Source organism: Artemia sp. Qi Xiang Cuo, chromosome 4 (genome assembly GCF_049724085.1).
Source record: "Artemia sp. Qi Xiang Cuo chromosome 4, ASM4972408v1, whole genome shotgun sequence".
Taxonomy (NCBI): Eukaryota; Metazoa; Arthropoda; class Branchiopoda; order Anostraca; family Artemiidae; genus Artemia; species Artemia sp. Qi Xiang Cuo.
The window spans coordinates 24,155,004-24,173,586 of NC_142797.1; the positions used below are offsets into that span (position 1 = coordinate 24,155,004).

An 18,583-nucleotide genomic window follows, 5' to 3' on the forward strand; every position below is an offset into this window, starting at 1 on the left:
ATGACTGACAAGTCCCCTGGACTAACAGGCGAACAGGGCAACCTTCATTTTTCACCCTATTTGGATAAATGGTACGGTTAAACGGCGTGAGTAACTATAACCTTTCAAATACCTGTGTAGTTGCTTTTGTAAAGGCCCACCCACCAAGAGTCTTAGGTCAGCGACTGAGTTTTAGAATTGACTCATGAAACATGGGGTAAACGCCTAGACCCGCATAAGGCATTAATGCTTAAAATATATTCGTGTTAAGCTGAAACATTAAGTTCTACTCTCAAATGGCTGCACTTGTATTTTGACATAACTATGTCATCTTTTAGCACATGTTCGCTTTGCAGCTTCTTGGTATGTTATTGTTCAACCGCCTTACCGTTTGAAGTTTCGACATAAAGCGATTATGTCGCCTTCATTCAGTAGCTGAGTTTCAACTTTGTCCATCAGCCAAATTAAATTTTGGAATTTTGTTTTACATTTTTTTAGATTATTTAACGTTGAAAATGATTGCAAAATTTGTCAAAATAGTAACTTTTCCTAATTTTTAATAAAGTCTAGATCCTTCTCCAAGAGACAGTCAAAGAGATATCATAATTTCGGCTCAATGAATGGATAGTTTGCAAACTAAAAAATTATGCAATATAAACACAGGGGCGAATCTTTAGCATTTGTATTGGGGGGGGGGGGGCAAGAAGGGTCAATATCTGGATAGTCAAAGGGCATGGGATGGATAATATTTTTTCTCATATTATTGGGGGAGCAATTGCCCCCCCATGCCACCCCCAAACGACGCCACTGTATAAACATATTTTCTTTCAAACCGAGTTCCAGCTGTGCTCAAGTTAAAAAATTGCAGTATTCACAGGAAACATACACGTTAAAATTAGTGTTTAACTCTTATTCTAAGTTTACCAAAGAAATTTGCTGTGCCAATATACGGTCAAACAGAAAAAAAACCATTCATATCTTAATATTCAAAAATAAAGGAGCGAAGCCTGAATCATTCAATATTTTTTAAATATTAAAATCTTATCATTGTATTAACTTTCTCCGTGACTGAATTAAATATTATTGATAAATCCCGTTTTTAATTTCTTTTCCCTACTAAAATTCTATCTCACATTCTTAAAGTAAGACAGAAAACTTTTTATAAACCAACACACAAAATAATTAATCAGCAAAACATAAAAAGCTAAGCTAGAAAGGGTTCAGAAGACAATGCCAACTATTAGACTAAATAAATATATTTGAATAAATACAACGAAATTTAAACTATTTTATTCTAATTATTTAAGAAATAAAAATAGGAGATGAAACCATGTACCGAATTTAACATAATATACCAAGACATTAAAAACCATTGCATTTATTGAACATAAATAAAATTACAAAGTAGACAAGAAATTGAACAAATCTAAGGCTATTATGTAATTATTGAAAAAAACTAAAATCTCTTGAATTACAGAGGTATGTGTAGAAGAGAAACAAAAACAGTTTTTCAAACTAAAGTTTCCCTAAACACAAAACGAAAGAGCTAAATCCTAAAGATTTTGTAATTCAGAACAGTAAAATTAATTTATAAAAATAAGTTCGTTCGTAGCCTGGAAAATTATAGCAATATAGAAAGCAAACGAAACAAAACCCACCTACTACTTCCATATTGAAGCAGCAGCTTATTCTAAACATTCAGATTTCAAGTGGTAATTATTCATCTTTTTTTATTAGTTTCCGTTTTTTGAAAAACAAAATAAATAATCAATATTCAGGCAAATTTAGCACCCCCAACCCTAAAAAGCAAAAGTTTATATCAAAATATCACCACAATATGTCCCTACTTAGAAAAACCCTTTACTTAAAACAAATGGGTATTCTATGATGATAAAAACAGTCGACGAGAAGCTTGATTTTACAGGGAGGTAATTGTCTCGGTTTTCGTGTTTCTCTCATTTTATTATAGGTCAAAATTGAGCTACATATTTTTTGCCTAATTGAGAGGACAAGATAAAAATAAGAGAGAAATATGTTTTCTGTTAACTTTTTCAAGAACAGATACATCAAAAGAATCGAATTTTGATGCGTATTAAAAATCTATCAAATTCATCATGTTCAATGTTACCCATTAAGGGCACGAGCCTGAGAAATAATGTAAGGAACCACCCAAAAACCTCAAGTGATCTTAATGAAAATTGCAACATCAGATTCAGCATATCAAAGAACTGATTCCTACTTAGAATGCTTATGAAAAGAGTTAAAATGGCTTGAAATGTCTTCAACTGACATAAACTCCTCATCACAAATATTGCATAGAAACAGATTCACCTTTTTCTCAAAATTCATCTTTCCGTCCCCCTTGATCGATTTGCTTTGACTTTTCGTCTTTTCAGGCAATTTCTCTTTTTTCTCACAAGCACGAGAGGTAATGTGAACACGAATTTTTTTTAAGGAATCATAAGTTTTACTACATAGCTTACATTTAAATGGATTACGATCAGGATGCTGAAGCTGCACATGGGCCACCATGTTTTTCTTATAATTGAAGCTCTTGCTGCAAAACTCGCAACTGAAAGGGCTAGGATTTGCGTGTAAAGCAACATGTAGGTCACGATAATCAGAAGTTGCAAACACTTCGCTGCATATGCTACAGCTGAACTTCTTTTCTCTGAATATCTTTCCTACATGACTTTTCTTATGTTTTCTTAAAACGTTATTTGTGCCGAAACTCTTGTCGCATTGCTTGCACTTATATGGTCTAGCCCCAGTGTGAGTATTTAAATGGTCGTTCAGTGTCTTCCTGTTCTTAAACGTCTTATCGCAAAGCTCACATCTATGAGGCCTTTCGATACTGTGACATTTCATATGCTTATATAAGCAAGCTCGTTGTGCACAGGTATAGCCACATGTCTGACACTCCAATGGCTTTTCCCCCGTATGGGTCCTCATATGCTCGATCAGTGGCCTTTTTGTGTAAAACTTTCTTTGACAGAATGTGCATCCATGTGTTTTTGGCTGAGTATGTCTTTTTACGTGAAATGCATATACCCTTCTAGTTGCGAATGTCTTATTACAGATCTCGCACTCAAATAATTTTTCTGGGGTCTGTCCACTCTCTTTCCGAAAATGCATTATCATATGATCATTAAGACTCTCTCTAAGTCGAAATTGCATCCCACATCTGTCACACAATAAATTTTTTTCATCAGCATGCCGTTGCATATGAAGTTTGAGATTCTTTGGACTAGCCACATATGTAGCACAAGTATTGTTTACCTTTAGTGTGTCTTCGCTTGTGAAGATAGAGTGATCTATGATGAGGGTATGACTTGTTGCAGGTATCACATTTGAATTTATTTCTGGTCTTACGTCGAGTGTCAAAACGAATATCAATATGATAGTTCTTCTTGAGTTGTGAACAGTAAAACTGACATTGTTGAATTTCTATTCTGTCATGAGCTTTCACATGATTTAGCAACAAAAGGCGAAGAGAAAAGGATTCATTGCAAATTCTACAAACTAAAGCGTTTTCCGGCGACTGAATAGTTGGTATTTTTTTAAACACTGTATTTTCGCCATTTTTAGAGTTTTTTTTGGTATTTTGGTTGTTTTTGGCTGAAGGAAACATTGTGGAATAATCAATAAATTTCCACTCTTGAAACGTCAGTTTTTTATCAATACTGTAATTTTTCACACTATCTGGACGAGTCTGGCCCTTTGAAGGTTCTTTTCTTGGTAGTGTTTCGATATAAAATTCTTCAGAAGACATTATTTCACAATCTTCGCCATTATATTCGTCAGGTTCTAGAAAAGAAAAAATCAGCAACTAACTATTCACAAGAACTGAATTACAACATTAAACAATATAGTAAGATAAGTAATTTTGATTTTATGATCAGGAATTTTGTTTCAGCTCCAGCTTAGATGATAATATTTTAAAGTAAACTTTCACCCAAGATATTGGGACTACGATTATCTTTGCAATAGCATAGTGGAAGAATTATGCATGTCCCAGCACAAGTTTTTTTACGCAAAGTTCAAAGATACAATGAACAATTTCCATAAAATTCCAGTTTTTATCTATACTTTATAGATGTCTTTATGCAGTACGGACTTCCATTTCTTTCAAAACCCCAAAAGACTACAGTGCAATCTGAACTTTATTGAAAAACATGAACAAGTTTTTAAACACAAAAATTTAAATTAAAAATCAAATCAAACACAAAGATAACAGATACTGATGAAGTAATAAATCCTGAAATGAGTAAAAATTAAAACGAATATTTTAAGTCAGACTTAAAACAAAATAAACATTATTATACGCAAGATTTTGCTACTGGCCCTCCTAATCTTCTAAAGCCTACTGTGACATTTTCTTTTAATTAAAACTATATTTATTTTGATCAGTGTTCTTTAATCAGAGGCAAAGCTATAGCGTTGCCAGTATTAAAGGCCGTAAGGCTTCAACGTTTTGTTAATTTTTTTGTCTAGAGGCACTTTATATGGAAGAAATTGGTCGTATAAACTTCGGAGGGGGCTGATTCGATTCGAAATCGGAAGCTCTAGTGCCCTTTTTAAGAGTCAAAGTGGTCAGAGGGCAACTAGCTCCATTAACTAAATATATATTATAAATATGTGCAAGGAGAGAAGAAAAATATTATGCTACCTGCTTGACGATACGAGTAGAAAATCCAAAATCAAACAGTTCGTGGTAACGAACTGTAAGTAAGGAGCGACCCGGCTCAATGGTAACCGAAACTCTAAAAAACGGGATTTTGATACCAATAGATACATCAAAAGAATCAGATTTTAATTCTGATTTCAAATATATAAGTTTCATTAAGTTTAATCTTACCCATCAAAAGTTACGTGCCTGAGAAAATTTGGCTGATTTTCGCAAAAAGGGGGAAAGACCCCCAAAAGTTCTAGAACCTTAATGAAAATCACACCATCATATTCAGCGTATCAGAAAACCCTACTGTAGAGGTTTCAAGCTCCTATCTACAAAAATGTGGAATTTTGCATTTTTTGCTAGAAGAAAAATCACGGATGCGTGTTTATTTGTTTGTTTGTTTTTTTTTTTTTGTTTTGTTTTGTCCCAGGGGTGATGGGATCGATCCAGTGGTCATAGAATATCGTGGGAGGGCTCTTTTGAACGGAAATTAAAAGTTCTATTGCCCTTTTTAAGTAACCAATGACCAAAAAATTATACAGCAACTAGGCCCCCTTCCATGCTCATTTTTTCCCAAAGTCACCCGATCAAAATTTTGAGATAGCCATTTTCTTCAGCATGGTCGAAAATATGATAAAAATGTCTTTTGGGATGACTTGATCCCCCAAAGTCCCCAGGGGGAGGGCTGAAAGTTATGAACTTTACTCAATTTTAACATTTAGTTTTGGTTTTTGGGAAGTATACATACTTTTTCAGAGGAGTTTTTTTGGGGTTGGTGGGGGACGGTGAGGGTGGGGGGCGATAGGGTAGGATCGGTCCATGAAGGAAGTTGTCAGGGGGGAAGGGACAGGGCTAGGAAGGGGGCGCCGGATTTCCCATCATTATTAAAGAAAAAGATCAGAAATTAAATAAAAAAAAACAAGTTTTTCAACTGATCAACTGATTGTGATTAAGAGGTCATTTTTACTGAACTGGAAAAAAAATTCGAACTATAGTTTAAAGAGCAGGTTATTGACTAGGGGGCGAACCCACTAATATACGTGTTAAAAATTTATGAATATAGAAGTTCGTTACGTAAGTTAATTCTAATTTACGTATATTTATTACTAATAAAAATGTTCGTAAATAAAATTAAACAAGTTTCGAGAAAGCCATTTAACCAAATATAATATGCAAATTTTGTTTTAATTATTCATGTATGGTGAGCCAAAATCAAAACCTGCATTAATTCAAAAACGTTCAAAAATTTAATAAAAAAAACAAGTTTTTTTAACTGAAAGTAAGGAACGACGTTAAAACTTAAAACGAACAGAAATTATTCCGTATATGAAGGGGGCTGTCCCCTCCTCAACGCCTCACTCTTTACGCTAAAGTTTGACTTTCTCACAACTCTATTTTTTTAAACAATAAAAAAACTTTAGCGTAAAGAGCGAGGCGTTGAGGAGGGGACAGCCCCCTTCATATACGGAATAATTTCTGTTCGTTTAAAGTTTTAACGTCGTTCCTTACTTTCAGTTAAAAAAACTTGTTTTTTTTATTTAATCATGTATGATAGAACTAGTTTAAAGTTTCAAATTAGTGTTTTTTATTTCACGATGAGTAATATCGTAAAACAAATTCATTCTCAGAAGACACAAAATTATCAAGGTCAGGAGGCTCTCGAATTAAATTTATACTAGATGTCTGCTTAGCTCCTACAGCTAAGCAGGCATCTGTTTACTCTTATTGACGAAACAAGCGAATCAGAAATCCATAGGTCAAATTTCTGTAAATATTTCTTACGCATAACTCGAGATGAAGTAACCTAGTTTTTTTAAGAGACACTTGACAAAAAAAAAATCTTCATTTACGTTATGTGATTCAAAAACAGAACACCAGTCATGATTACCAATAAGTTACATAATGACTGAAAGCTTGTGCCGATCAGAAGAATTTAAGGCAAAACCCAAACTCTTCTTTGTAGAAATTTTTGTTCTTTTCAAGCTGGATTTGCATATTCAATTTATTTTTCTCTCGTTTTAAGATTTATTGACTCATTTATATTAGTAACTATTGTTTCTTTGTTTGCTAGGATTGTTAATTTAATTTCTGTTCGTTTTGAGTTTGAGTTATTGTATGTTTCTATTTCTTCTGATCTTAAGTTTAATGTGGCCTTTACTTTTTTTTAGAAAACTTCTTTTTCGGAAAGTTTTTTCTTGAATTAATTTCTGTTCGGTTTTGATTGCCAAAGTTTCAAGTTTTTCAAAATTCCCTATTAAAAAAAAAAATTATTCTAAAATAAATCAACAGTTTTGGTAGGAACTACTAAATTAAACTGAATGTTGGATATATAATGATATGAATTGCTGAAAGCTCACCAGCTCAAGATTTTGTTTCACCCAGGCCAAATTTAAAGCTTTGACGCCTCTAAGCCCAAGTGTTTTTGCCACTCCGTTTTTTGAAAGATTTTCGGAGAAATTCTTAAGATTTTAGAAATAGCGAAAGCCGCAGCGCCTAGTGGGCCTATTGGTAAATCCTGGCCTGGTTTCACAGCAATTTTTTTTATTTTTAATGTTGTAATAAGAAAAAAAATATTTGTAATATAATTCCTTTTAATAAAGCACCAAATACGCAGTAGGTCTTATACTTTTACCGTTAGAGAAACGGGCAGTAACGATACTCTTGTTTGTAGTGAAGACACCATTCAGTAGAAGTATTTGGAGCCATTTTTCCCAAAATGGGTTTGGGAAAAAGGGCTAGGGGGGGGTCTAGTTGCGCTCGGATCTCTTTTGACTCTTAAAAAGTGAACTAGAGCTTCAAATTTCTAATCAAATGAGCCACCTTTGAAGTTTATTTGACCACCCCTAACATAAAAACCATATACGCCTCCGGAGCATAACTTAAAACACTTGCCCTCGGGCTCTGGGGGTTGTGTCGACCCTGAAGTTTTTGTTATCAGTAGATAGTACATATGGAATTTGCCTACAGCTATAGCAATTTCTATGTTATTTGCGGAGCCGTATACACCTTTTCAAAGAGATTCAGAACTCCCTCATATGGGAGTATAGGACCGTGCTATTTGGGTCATTGACTTATGTATAATCTGGTTTGGTGGGTTTAATCTGGTTTGGTGGGTATAGTCTGGTTTGGTGGGTATAGTCTGGTTTGGTTTTTCAAAGAGAGTGAGTATTACACTTTATTGCTTGCATGTATAGGAATTCCCATGTTATTTGCTTGCGCGTATAGGAATTCCCATGTTATTTGCTTGCATGTATAGGAATTCCCATGTTATTTGCTTGCGTGTATAGGAATTCCCATGCTATTTGCTTGCCTGTATAGTAATACCTCTGTTATTTGCTTGCGTTCATAGGTATGCTCCTTATATTTGATTGCGTTGATATGAAGTCCCATGTTATTTCCTTCCGTGTATAGCAGCTTCTCGGTTATTTGCACCCAAATAAATGAATTCCCCTGGTCTTTCGATGCGTGTCTCGGACTGCCCCTGTGATTTGCTTGTGTTTATAGGAATTCCCTTGTTATTTGCCTGCCTGTATAGGAATTCCCAGGTTATTTGCTTGTGTGTACAGGAATTCCCATGTGATGTGCTTGTGTGTATAGGAATTCCCATGTTATTTGCTTGCGTGTATAGGAATTCCCATGTTATTTGCTTGCTTGTATAGGAATTCCCATGTTATTTTCTTGCTTGTATAGGAATTCCTATGTTATTTGCTAGCGTGTATAGGAATTCCCATGGTATTTGCTTGCGTGTATAGGAATTCCCAAGTTATTTGCTTGCGTGTATAGGAATTCCCATGTTATTTGCTTGCTTGTATAGAATTTCCTAGGTTATTTGCTTGATTGTATAGTAATTCACAAGTAATTTGATTGCATGTATAGTAATTCAAATGTTATTTGCTTGCGTGTATAGGAATTCCCATGCTATTTTAAGGGCTTATGTTCCCTCCCATGCTATTATAAGGGTTTTTGTTCCTTTCCTATGCTATTCCAGGAGCTTATGTTCCTTCCTATGCTATTATAAGGGCTTTTCCGTGTGGGTTTCTTTACTTGGTACCCATTAAAAACAAAATTTTTGTGTTAAATAAGTAGTTCTTGTATCTTTTAAAAGAGCTTTACGGGGTTTGAGAGACTCTGTTGCCTGATCCCGTGTGGTTTGTCTTTACTTGGTGCCCATTGAAAACGAAATTTTTGTGTTAAATAAGTCGCTCTTGTATCTTTTAAAAGAGCTTTACGGGTTTTGAGAGACTCTGTTGACTGCTTCCGAGAGGGTTTTCTTTACTTGGTGTTCATTAAAAGAGATATTTTTCTATTAAATGAGTAGTTTTTGTATCTTTTAAAAGAGCTTTAAGAGGATTGAAAGACTCTGTTGTCTGATTCCGTGTGGTTTTTCTTTACTTACTGCCTTATAAAACGAAATGTTTTTGTTAAATAAGTAGTTTTTGTATATTTTAAAAGAGCTTTAAGGGGTTCGAGAGACTTAGTTGCCTGATTCCGTGTGGTTTTTCTTTACTTAGTGCTCATTAAAAACGAAATTTTTGCGTTAAATAAGTAGTTTTTGTATCTGTTAAAAGAGCTTTAAGGGGGTAGTTCTTGTATCTTTTAAAAGAGCTTTACGGGGTTTGAGAGACTCGGTTGCCTGATTCCGTGTGGTTTTTCTTTACTTGGTGCCCATTAAAAACGAAATTTTTGTGTTAAATAAGTAGTTTTTGTTTCTTTTAAAACAGCTTTAAGGGGTTTGAGAGACTCATTTGCCTGATTCCGTGTGGTTTTTATTTAATTGGTGCCTATTCCAAACGAAATTTGTGTGCTAAATTATAAGTTTTGTACCTTTTAACAGAGCTTTAAGCGGTTTGAGACTCACTTGCCTGATTCCCTGTGGTTTTTCTTTAATTAAAGACCATGAAAAACAAAATTTTTGTGTTAAATAAGTAGTTTTTTTATCTTTTAAAAGAGATTTGCGGGGGTTGAGAGACACGGTTGCCTGATTCCGTGTGGTTTTTCTTTACTTGGTGCCCATTAAAAACGAAATCTTTTTGTTAAATAAGTAGTTTTTGTTTCCTTCAAAATATATTTCAGAAATTTGAGAGACTCTGTAGTCTGAGTCCTTGTGGTTTTTCTTTACTTGGTGCCCATTAAAATAAAAATTTTTGTGTTAAATAAGTAGTTGGTTTATCTTTTAAAAGATATTTATTGGGTTTGAGAGACTCAGTTGCCTGATTCCATGTGGTTTTTATTTACTTTGTGCCAATTAAAAACGAAATTTTTGTGTTAAATAAGTAGTTCTTGTATCTTTTAAAAGAGCTTTACGGAGTTTGAGAGACTCTGTTGCCTGATTCCGTGTGGTTTTTCTTTACTTATTGCTCATTAAAATCGAAATTTTTGTTGTAAATAAGTAGTTTTGGTATCTTTTAAAAGAGCTTTAAGCTGTTTGAGACTCACTTGCCTGATTCCGTGTGGTTTTTCTTTACTTTGTGCCCATGAAAAACAAAATTTTAGTGTTAAATAATTAGTTCTTGTATCTTTTAAAATAGCTTTGATGGATTTGAGGGACACTGCTGTCTGATTCCGTGTGGTTTTTCTTTACTTGGTGCCCATTAAAAACGAAATTTTTGTGTTAAATAATTATTTATTTTATATTTTATTACATATGTTTGTGTTTTGAGAGACACTGTTGACTGAGTACTTGTTGTTTTTCTTTACTCTGTGACCATTAAAAAAAAAATTTTTTTTATAAATAAGTAGTTTTTGTATATGTTAAAATATCTTTTAGGTGTTTGAGATACTAAGTTGCATGAGTCTGTGTGATTTTTATTTACTTAGTGCTTATTAAAAACGAAATTTTTGTGTTAAATAAGTAGTTCTTGTATCTTTTAAAAGAGCTTTACGGAGTTTGAGAGACTGTTGCCTGATTCCATGTGGTTTTTCTTTACTTAGTGCTCATTAAAAACGAAATTTTCGTTGTAAATAAGTAGTTCTTGTATCTTTTAAAAGAGCTTTATGGGGTTTGAGAGACTCGGCTGTCTGATTCCGCGTGGTTTTTCTTTACTTGGTACCCATTAAAAACAAAATTTTCTTTCGTTCCCCCATTTCTGAGGGCTGGGGAGGGAGGGGGGTCAATTTTGGAGGGAAAATCAAAAATGCTCATAATCGAAAATGAATGGGATCTGCCTCAAGGGCAAGGCTCAGAGGCCCCTCCTTCCTCCATTTCTGAGGGCAGGGGAGGGGGGGGGGACAATTTTGGAGGTAAAATCAAAAATGCTCAGAATCGAAATTAAATGGGATCTACCTCAAGGGCAAGGCACAGAGCCCCCCCTCCCATTTTCTAAAAAAAATTTTTGATTTTTTTTAAAAAGGCATTTTTTTTTTTACTTTCTTAAGTATATTAAATTGACATGAAATGTGCTTACGGATCTTCCAATCGTTCTCTTTGCTTGTTCATAGACACGACGTGGCTTAACCTCTGGTACTCTATGGCAGGTTATCGACACTACCTAGTTTATTGCATGCATTAAATCAGTATTTTTTTACGCAGTGGAAGAATAAACACACAATTCATATCTGTAAAAAAGTGAAGATGAATTATTTGACGAAAGTATGTGCACATGATAAGATCATCGTCATGTTGAATGCTGACAAGGAGAAATACCTGAACTATGAAACGAGTGCAAGTGGTAACACTATTGGAAATGTATGCATACGTTGTCATGGCAGCGAGAAGTTAGATTTCTTTGGAGTACCCAAGAATTTCAATGTTGATCAAACCCCCCAGCAAAAGCGAGCAAAGTTGGATTTCAACCCTGACAGCAATGTGAGTCATAGCAAAATACACCATGAAAATACCCCCTTGCACATTTTCGAAGATTCGAGTGCTACAAGAAAACAGATAAGCATGCTTATAAAAACACGAGAAAAGATAGAGCTTTTAGGGGTTTGAGAGACTCAGTTGCCTGATTCCGTGTGGTTTTTCTTTACTTGGTGCCCATTAAAAACGAAATTTTTGTTATAAATAAGTAGTTTTTGTATCTTTTAAAAGAGAGGTAAGAGGTTTGATAAACTCTGTTGACTGATTCAGTGTGGTTTTTCTTTAATTGTTTCACATTAAAAACTAAATTTTTGTGTTAAATAAGTAGTTCTTGTATCTTTTAAAAGAGCTTTACGGAGTTTGAGAGACTGTTGCCTGATTCCGTGTGGTTTTTCTTTACTTAGTGCTCATTAAAAACGAAATTTTCGTTGTAAATAAGTAGTTCTTGTATCTTTTAAAAGAGCTTTATGGGGTTTGAGAGACTCGGCTGTCTGATTCCGCGTGGTTTTTCTTTACTTGGTACCCATTAAAAACAAAATTTTCTTTCGTTCCCCCATTTCTGAGGGCAGGGGTGGGGGGGGGGTCAATTTTGGAGGGAAAACCAAAAATACTCAGAATTTAAAATGACTGGTATCTTCCTGACGGGCAAGGCTCAGTGGCCCCTCCTTCCTCCATTTCTGAGGGCAGGGGAGGGGGGTTAATTTTGGACGGAAAACCAAAAAGACTCAGAATCGAAAATAAATGGGATCTACCTCAAGGGCAAGGCTCAGAGGCCCCCCCCCATTTTTTAAAAATAATTTTTGAATTTTTTTAACATGGCATTTTTTTTTAACTTTTTTTACGTATCTTAAAATGACATGAAATATGCTTACGGCTCTACCAATCGTACTCTGTGCTTGTTCATAGACACGACGCGGCTTACCCACTGGTACTCTATGGCGGGTTATCGACACTACCTAGTTTATTGCATGCATTAAATCAGTATTTTTTTACGCAGTGGCAGGATAAACACACAATTCATATCTGTAAAAAAGTGAAGATGAATTATTTGACGAAAGTATGTGGACATGATAAGATCATCGTCATGTTGAATGCTGACAAGGAGAAATACCTGAACTATGAAACGAGTGCAAGTGGTAACACTATTGGAAATGTATGCATGCGTTGTCATGGCAGCGAGAAGTTAGATTTCTTTGGAGTACCCAAGAATTTCAATGTTGATCAAACCCCCCAGCAAAAGCGAGCAAAGTTGGATGTCACCCCTGACAGCAATGTGAGTCATAGCAAAATACACCATGAAAATACCCCCTTGCACATTTTCGAAGATTCGAGTGCTACAAGAAAACAGATAAGCATGCTTATAAAAACACGAGAAAAGATAGACATTCACTTCTATTTAAAGGAAGAGATGTGAGGCGCTATGCTCAGTTAAACAATGCAAGGAAGTATCCTATAGTGTTGTTATGCTAAATTTCCAATTGGTCTGTGAATGTTCGTTTCTAAAAGCAGTATTTTTATGATTTCAAATTAAATCCGTTGGCTTTTTTAATACTCCCATTACTCAAAGGGTCCAGAGATTCTTAGAATATAGTTTATATCCTAGCCCCCTGCGATATAACCTATCCATCACTTGAAAAGCCCATATCTGATGTAGTCACTGTTATTTCTTATCAAGGAAATATCTGAGTACATTTAATTTCTAGTATGAATGGCTTGCAAAAAACACGAAAGTACTACTACTAGTAACAACTCACTGCACTACAAAACCATCTGAAGTAGTCACGGCTATGTTTTATCAAGAAAATATCTGAATGCATTTAAGGTCTCGTATGAATGGCTTGCAAAAAACACGAAAGTACTACTACTAGTAACAACTCACTGCACCTCAGAACTATCTGATGTAGTCACGGCTATTTTTTTATCAAGGAAATATCTGAATGCATTTAAGGTATAGTATGAATGGCTTGCAAAAAAAAAAACGAAAATTCTACTACTAGTAACAATTCACTGCACCACAAAACCATCTGAGGTAGTCAAGGCTATTTTTTATCAAGGAAATATCTGAATGAATTTAAGTTATAGTATGAATGGCTTGCAAAAAACACGAAAGTACTACTACTACTAGTAACAACTCACTGCACTACAAACATTTTAAAATAGCTGTACGGGGTTTGAGAGAATCTGTTGTTTTATTCTGTGTGATTTTTTCTTTACATGGTGGCCATTCAAAAAGCAAGGATTTCTGTTAAATAAATAATTCTTATACCTTTTAAAATAGCTTTACGGGGTTTGAGAGACTCTGTTGTTTTATTCTGTGTGATTTTTTCTTTACTTGGTGGCCATTCAAAAATCTGGCTTTTATGAGCTAGGTAATAAACTATTTCTGTGAAATCTGAGCTAATAAGGGTTTTTGGCCTTAAAATCTAGTTTTTTGTAAGAAAATTATGGAAAATACAATTCTCTGGTTCAAATATGAAACCTTAGTATATTTTTGGATCGAAAAATAAAACTTTTTCTATAAAATCTGAGCTAAAAAAGGATTTTTGACCGTAAATTATAGTTTTTTTTTGTAAAAAAATTATGGAAAATACAATTTGTTGGCTCATAGGTGAAAATTAAGTCCAGTTATGGGTCGAAAAATAAACTATTTCTATAAAATCTGAGCTAATAAGGGTTTTTTGCAGTAAACTAGTTTTTTGTAAGAAAATTATGGATAATACAATTCTCTGGTGGAAATCTGAAACTTTAGTCTATTTTTGGATCGAAAAATAAACTATTTCTGTAAAATCTGAGCTAATAAGGATTTTTGACCGTAAACTCTAGTTTTTTTTTTAAGAAAATTATGGAAAATACAATTCGTTGACTCATTAGTGAAAATTAAGTCCAGTTATGGATCGAAAAATAAACTATTTCTGTAAAATCTGAGGTAATAAGGGTTTTTGCCCGTAAACTCTAGTTTTTTGTGAGAAAATTATGGAAAATACAATTCTCTGGTTCAAATCTGAAACTCTAAAATTGTGTATGATTCAAAATGGAATAATGATTATTCTACTGATTACGAACTAAGAGAAGACAATAACTACAATATCAAGAGAGAACATGGTGAACTATTTTATGGAACAGATTCAAAATGTCCAAAGTTAATCATTGATATTAATAATGTATCATAATATATTTTTGTGTTAATATTCTACATAACATTATTTCATTAAAAATATTACATTGTTATGTGTTCATTATTTTTTAGAGTAAGCTAACATATCAAGCGTTTAGAATGTCTATTAAAACATAGACGATGTATGAAAAGGAATTTGCGTAAATCTATTGTCAGAAACATTAGATAACATTGTCAAAATCTAGGTATCAGAACGAAAAAATTGTAGATAAGTAGGTAAGTAAGTAAGTAAGTAAGTGACGAGGTAAGTAAGTAAGTAAGTAACAAACTCTTTCTTGAATTCACCTCTTGGATACACAATACAGAAATTTACATGCACACAGAGACAACACACATACACACATACACACAGAGAGAGAGATAACACCCACAAAGAGAACACACATGCACAGATACGACACACACACAGAGAGAAGACAACCCAACAATAGCAGACACAAGAACAGAGACGACACACACACAGAGACAACAACACACACACACAGAGAAGACACACACATAGCGACGACACACACACAGAGACGACACACACACACAGAGAAGACACACTCACAGAGACGACACACACACACACAGAGACGACACACACACAGAGATGACACACATATACCCAGAGAGACGAGACACACACACACACACACAGAAACGACAAACACACACAGAGACGACACACATACAAAGAGATGACACACACACACAGATACGAAACACACATAGAGACGATACACTCACAGAGAGGACACACACACAAAGACAACAAGCACAAAGAACGAAACGCACACAGACCCAACACACACACACCCAGAAGACACACAAACATATAGACTACAAATACAGGAAGACGACACACACACACAGAGAAGACACACGCAAATAAATGAAACACCCACACGCACACAGAGAGACGAAACACACACACACACACACATATAAAAAAAACACACACACATAGAGTTGACAAACACACACAGAAACGACACACACACACAGAGAGATACGAAAGAGACATAGAGACGATAAACGCACAGAGAGGACACACACACAAAGACAACAAGCACAGAGACAACACACACACAGAGACAACACACACACAAAGACGACACACACATAGCGATGAAACACGCACAGAGACGACACACACACACACACCACAACACAGAGTGAGAAGACACATGCACAGAGACGACACACACACAGAGATGACACACACACACACAGAGACGAAACACGCATAGAGACGACACACACACAGATACACCACACACACACAGACAGAGACACCATACACACAGAGACGACACACACACACAGTGACGACACACACACACAGAGATCGCACACACACACAAAGAGACGACAAACCCAAAGTGAAGACTTACACATAAAGACGACACACTCACAGAGATGACAAACACACAGAGACGAGACACATACAGATAGAGACGACACACACACACAGAGAGACGACAAACACACAGAGACAGCACACACAAAGAGATGACACATACACACACACAGATACGAAACACACAAAGAGACGACACACGCACAGAGACGACAAACATACAGAGAAGACACAAAAACAGAGACGACACACCCACATCTGTGTCATCTCTGTGGGTAAGCTAACATATCAAGCGTTTAGAATTTAGCGTTTAGCGTTTAGAATTTTCTTTAGAATGTCTATTAAAACATAGACGATGTAAGAAAAGGAATTTGCGTACATCTATTGTCAGAAACATGGGATAACATTGTCAAAATCTAGGTATCAGAATGAAAAAATTGTAGGTAAGTAGGTAAGCAAGTAAGTAAGTAAGTAACAAAAAAGTAAGTAAGTAAGTAACAAGCTCTTTCTTGAATTTACCTCTTGGATACACAATACAGAAATTTACATGCACACAGAGACAACACACACACATACACACACACACAGAGAGACGACACACACATAGAGATGACACACTCACAGAGACAACACACACACAGAGAGAAGACAACACACAGAGAGAAGACACACGCACAGAGACGACGCGCACACACAGACAACACACACACACAGAGACGACACACACATAGAGACAACACACGCACAGAGACAACAAACCCACAGATAAGACAACAAGAAGAGAGAAGACACACGCATAGAGACGACACACACACACAAGGACGACACACACACATAGAGACGACACACACACAGAGACGACACACACACACAGAGAGGACACACACACACAGAGACGAAACACACATAGAGACGACACACGCACAGAGACAACACACATACACACAGAGAGAGACAACACTCACACAGAGACGACACACACACACACAGACGACACACACACAGAGAGACGACACACACACACAGAGACGACCAACTCAAAGTGAAGACTTACACATAGAGACGACACACGCACAGAGATGACAAACACACAGAGACGAGACACATAGAGAGAGAGACGACACACACACACACAGAGACGACACACACACAGAGACAACACACACAAAGAGATCACACATACACACACACACATATACGAAACACACAAAGAGACGACACACGCACAGAGACGACAAACATCCAGAGAAGACACAAAAACAGAGACGACACACCCACCTCTGTGTCATGTCTGTGGGTGTGTCGTCTTCGTTTTTGTGTCTTCTCTGTATGTTTGTCGTCTCTGTGCGTGTGTCGTCTCTTTGTGTGTTTCGTATCTGTGTGTGTGTCATCTCTTTGTGTGTGTTGTCTCTGTGTGCTTGTCGTCTCTGTGTGTGTGTGTGTCGTCTCTCTCTCTATGTGTCTCGTCTCTGTGTGTTTGTCATCTCTGTGCGTGTGTCGTCTCTATGTGTAAGTCCTCACTTTGAGTTGGTCGTCTCTGTATGTGTGTGTCGTCTTTCTGTGTGTGTGTCGTCTCTGTGTGTGTGTGTCGTCTCTGTGTGGGTGTTGTCTCTCTCTCTGTGTGTGTGTGTTGTCTCTGTGCGTGTGTCGTCTCTCTGTGTGTTTCGTCTGTGTGTGTGTGTGTGTGTGTGTGTTATCTCTGTGTGTGTGTCGTCACTGTGTGTGTGTGTCGTCCCTGTGTGTGTGTCGTCTATGTGCATGTGTCTTCTCTCTGTGTGTTGTCGTCTCTGTGTGTGTGTCGTCTCTGTGCGTGTGTCGTCGCTATGTGTGTGTCGTCTTTGTGTGTGTGTTGTCTCTGTGTGGGTGTGGTCTCTGTGCTTGGTGTCTTTGTGTGTGTGTCGTCTCTGTGCGTTTATCGTCTCTATGTGTGTTTCGTATCTCTCTGTGTGTGTGTGTCCTCTCTTTGTGTGTGTCGTCTCTCTGTGTGTTTGTTGTTTCTATGTGTGTGTGTCGTCTCTCTGTGTGTGTCTCGTCTTTGTGTGTGTGTGTGTCATCTCTGTGCGTGGGTTTTCGGTGTGTTTGTGTGTCGTTTCTCTGCGTGTTTTGTATCAATGCGTGTGTCGTCTCTGTGTGTGTGTGTGTGTTTTCTCTGTGTGCGTGTCGTTATTTGTGCTTGTTGTCTGTGTGTGTGTGTCCTCTCTGTGCGTGTATCGTCTCTTTGTGTGTTTCGTATCTGTGTGTTTGTGATCTCTTTGTTTGTGTGTCATCTCTATGTGTGTTTGTCGTTTCCTGTGTGTGTGTGTGTCTCTTCTCTCTGTGTGTATTTGTGTCTTCTCTGTGTGTGTGTCTTCTCTGTGTGTGTGTGTGTGTTTCTTATCTGTGCGTGTTTCATATCTGTGTGTTTGTCGTCTCTGTGTGTGTGTAGTTTCTATGTTTGTGTCTTCTCTGTGTGTGTGTGTGTTGTCTCTGTGTGCGTGTCGTCTCTGTGAGTGTGTCTTCTCTTTGTGTCTTGTCTTCTCTGTGTGTGTGTGTTGTCTCTGTGTGTGTGTCATCGCTGTGTGTGTGTCGTCTCTGTGTGTGTGTGTGTATGTGTGTGTGTTGTCTCTGTGT

At 36.3% G+C, this 18,583-nt stretch overlaps 1 pseudogene across 1 annotated transcript in view; it reads right to left on the reverse strand.

Annotated features, from left to right (window-relative positions):
* Positions 1–1,348: 1,348 nt before the first annotated feature.
* Positions 1,349–18,583, reverse strand: part of LOC148952914 (uncharacterized) — a 383,133-nt pseudogene continuing 365,898 nt past the window's right edge. The window contains exon 2 of the transcript XR_016141683.1: positions 1,349–3,786. The product of XR_016141683.1 is annotated as an uncharacterized LOC148952914 (transcript). The remainder of the gene's footprint in view (positions 3,787–18,583) is intronic.